Here is a 4565-nt window from a genome sequence, read left to right on the forward strand (position 1 = left end):
AGATAAAGAAAAAAAAAAACCACGCACAAAGTCTCCAGAGACATAAGATAACTAGCAACCTGCTAGCAGCTTCAAGTGTGTTTACTAAGAAAGAAACCATGAACAGGTTTCACTTTCTTTCGCTCTTAAATCTTTTTTTTTGTGTCAGCAACGGATTTTCAGAATCTTTTAATCTCTGGTAACATGCAAACCCCATTCCATCAACATCTAGACAGTTCTGCCCACGTTATGATGCCCAAACTGACCAGAGAAGGTGGAAAAGAATCATCAAGTATTTGGAAATCTGTGTAAATTCCAAATCTATCATCGTCTCCCAGTGCTCAGCACTGTCCTAGCTTTTTGAGCAGCTCCCTGCTCCTCCAGATTTCTAATGCTCGCTCCTTGTTTCCCCTGTGCTTCTGTCTACATTGTCACTCCTTTGCCCTTTCCAAGCCATGCTCTTCATTCTTTAGGCCCCTATAATCACTATTTTCCACTCCCAAAGATAGCTCCCTTATGTACAGTTACCACTGATGTTCTTACAGGGCTGGATTAACACAGGCAAACTAGGTACATGCCTAGGGCCCTTATGTGCGGGTGTCCCAGTCCTTTCTTCAGTGGTAGTGGCGCAAATGGCCAAGTCCACTTCCCTTCCCTTCCCCTCCCCTCCCCTTTGCTGGCCTTGCCGCCATGGCGGCTGCTTTCTAGCAGCAGCTCCAAGCCCTGTTCCCCGCAGGTGGCAGTGCCAAGGTGAGGAGAGGGGGTCCACAAGTTTGTTTGCCTAGGGCCCACTAAAGGGTTAAACTGGCCCTGAATTCTTACTATCCAATTTCCTGCTTTAGGCATTAACAGACTAGTATTCAGTGAAACACCCTGAGTGCTACTGGACCAAGTGCTAGCATGTTATTCATGTTGTCTATGCCTGACCAGAAAAGGTCTAGGTTATATTGCCCCTCCCACCACTACTGAGACAACAATGCGCAGTGATAATAGAGAGAAAGCTTCAAAGAACAGTCTAGTATAGTCAAGGCCTAAGAAATCAAAGCACTATGAAACTGAATATACAGTTACATGTATTAAGACTGATGAGAAAGGTCAGTTAGCACGTGAGCTTAAGTTAAACAGAAAGTTTTTGATTGCATTTAAAAATTAATAAATACTTCAATGTACAAAATCACCTGGATCATTATAGAAATTATTCTCCTAGCCATATGCTGCATGGAGTGTACACTTCCAATTTTGGAGCCCTGAAAATCCAGAAGGTGAGGAAAGTCCCAATATTTTTTTCAGAAGTAGCAGCTTAGGAGACAACTGCCAGCAAATAGACCACTGGGTACCTTTTATGAGGGGAAAAGGTGGAATGTGCTGTTTGTTATTTGAAGTCTTGTGCAGTTATCCTGCAGAATCAGCACTACAAAACACTAAGCAGTTCAAGGAAGATACCCCAACATTAATGAGCAATGGCTGGTGAGTAAACCTGTAGCAAACTCTCCAGCTGACAGGTCTGTGCTTAGTGATGACTTGCAGCAAGATGACTAACAGAGTTGCTAGGCGGCAAATGTGGTGTCTAGAAAATATTTGATACTGACAGCTACTGTAAAGTATACTGTAGCAACCAGCTTTATTGCTGTATTAAATCTGCTGAAATAATGTGTTTTCCTAACCAGAACTTTTAAAAACCAAAATATTTTTAAACTACCAAATTTACTTCAAGTTTATGGATTATTTGTCATATTTCCTCCAAAGCAGAAAGATAAAAGTACAGCAGGCAAAGTAGCTGCACACTGCCAGAACAAAGACAAAACTCTGTTGCTGAGCTCAGCACCCTCAGCCTCCAAGGCTTTCATGGGACGTTGGAGGTACGCAAGATCAGATCCCCAGTTAACGCAATACAGGTGCAATGTTTGAAATGTGCAAGTCAAGAAACATGGTTGTTAAGTGAACTTGCTCACAAGGAATCACTTACGCCCAACTCCATCTTGCTTATCTTCAAGGTGCTCCCTCCTCCTAGGCTCATCCACCGAGCTCTGCAAACTTGATGTCTTCCAAGGTCTCCCTGATACTATGCAGTGCTCAACTATCCTCCCCCTAACTCCTCCCCAACACACTTTTGTTAGCCTTCCTATTCTCTGAATGCATCAAACTTGAGTTTCATTTCATTTCACTCATTAAGGACCACCAATCAGAACTGACCTAAGGGAAAATTGTACCCTGGGTGAACTTGTATTTTAGTGTGTCCCTCCCACAGGTCAGCAGCACTGCAGACAGAAGTAGGCAGGCAGGAGTGCAAGGCACAGTCCAGCGGGGAAGCAGAGCCGCCCACAATGCCTGACCTGGGTCCTCCTGAGCAGCGTCTGGAGGCAGCAGGGCCAGGATGCTGCTGTCTGGGGCGGACAGAAGGAAAGCGTGACTGTGTGCGATGTTCCCCTGACCACACACTGTGAGTGGCCATCCACAATTCCCACCCCTAAGGTCATCTTTGCTACCAATGTCTGTGGCGCTGCCAAAATCATAAGCTGCAACAGTGTTTTATTTTGACAATACAATGTAACCTTATTGTTTGATGGTTTCTATACAAACCATGTCCCAAATACTTTAAACATTTCAGAAGGAGATTCTACTTACAAATAAATGTTATATGTATATAAGGGCTTTGTCTGTCTGTCTGTAATGGTTCTGGAGCACTCTGATCGGTTGCCTCGGCAGCCGATCATAATGATTACTGAAACAGCCAATCAGAGCGCTGTGCACAGACAGTCACGCAGACAGACAGCCGGACGCAAAGCTGGGGAGGGGGTGGCACATGGCCAGATGCAAAGCAGCGGCAGTGTGGGGCGGTGGGTGTTGGTGGTCAACCACCAGCCTGCACAAGGGGCAGGAGTCTGGACACGGAGTGGGGGGGAGGAGCGCATGCAGGCCTCCACCCCCCAACCCCCCGCCTGGGAGGCAGCAGTGGTGCAGGGTAGTGGCGTGTGGTGCTCCGTCCCCGCTCACTCCATCCCTCCCATAATTCTTGATGGGCATTTTGCTAGTGGAAGAAATAAGTCTTCAATTCAGGATTGAAACAAGGAGAATCAGAGAAGCAGACTGATACAAAAACATTGTTCGAAATGGCAGGAAATGCAAAAGGATAATGCCCTCAAACAAACAGCAGCAAAACTACTTGTCATCGTATAAGGGCCAGTAGTATGATTAAACTAATACACTGATTCAGGAAAGGAGTTTGAATTTCCTTGAATGGGTCTAAATTGTCTGATTGTGAATGACGGTTTGTCCTACCATAGGACAAAATAGCTGTGGGGTAAGGTCAAATTTTCTGGAATGACTAGAAACAATTTTCCACCACCTAAATTACTGATTGACCTGATATGTTCCTACCTTTGTTTCAACAGCTTGTGTGTTTTCTCTCAGCATGCTACTGGAGGAGAGAAATTAGTTAATTCCTCTGGAAATATTTAGCAGAGTACATAGAAAGCATGGTGATGGGAGCAGCCCAAGAGACAGGACAGAGCAGCATGATTTACAGTAGTGCAGCTTTAACAGCAGCTAAAACCCCAGGTATTTCCCTTGGAAGGTTAATGTGGTACTACTGAAAGAGCATCTGATGATATGTTATCAAACTGCTTTCCATTTGTCTGAGAATTTATAACTGCCGGTGGCTAAGGCTCAAAAACACCTAGATGGAAGACTATTAGAGACAATTTCCTGTTTTGTTCTGCTTAGTGGAAGGGAGACAATATGTGCTAACTGTAACTTTCAGTCCAAAACTTGAGAAGCAGAAAAAGAAGTTGTGTCTACAAAGGTAGGTAGCCTACTTCTTGTACCCAAGTAGAAGACTTTATTTTCCATATCTGTCAAACCACCATATTTTAAATTGAAATGTTTTAATACTCCTCTCTCAGATTGCAGATCTTGGTGGGCTTTTTAAAGCTTTTCTTTTTTTAAGCTTGGCTTTAGAGCAGTAAACACATTTAGGAGAAAAAAAGGCTCAAAGCCACTGAAGTGCCTGGTACATGTCAGTCCATATCTTTAAATTTCACCAAGGTTTATCATCAGCTACAGAAACAAGCTATCTTGAATCCCTTTACAGTCAATGTTTTGAGTAGTTGGAAAAGAGAGTCTCTACTTTATTTTAAAGAGGAACAGATAAACAGTGAAACTTGGAGGCCTGCAGGCCAGAGGCCTAAACTTCTAATGAGATGTTTTGTCTGATAGTCATTGAATTGCTATGACTGGAGCAGTGATATTCAGGTTCTTGGTCTTGCATTTGCTTTCTACTCCCCTGCTTTCTCCTCTGCACTGGAAAAAGCCACCTTGGGACCCTGTTTATTAGGGCTGTGTGAAGCTTTGGTCAATTAGGCGGAGATTTAGCTCGATTTGGCAGCCGAATTTCCAAATCGAAATCGAAATCGAATCAGGAGACCCTTTAATTTCTCCAAATTGAATCCAAATTGAATCAGAACACTCTGAATTGATTTGGAGAGATTCAATGATTCAGACATAGACATAGCTTTAAATGTTTTTTCTATATTCTATATATCTCAAGGTACCAGGCGGCTCATGAATACTGATGGAGCATCCCACAG

This window comes from Crocodylus porosus, unplaced genomic scaffold (genome assembly GCF_001723895.1).
Source record: "Crocodylus porosus isolate Cpor-Errol unplaced genomic scaffold, CroPor_comp1, whole genome shotgun sequence".
NCBI lineage: Eukaryota > Metazoa > Chordata > Crocodylia > Crocodylidae > Crocodylus > Crocodylus porosus.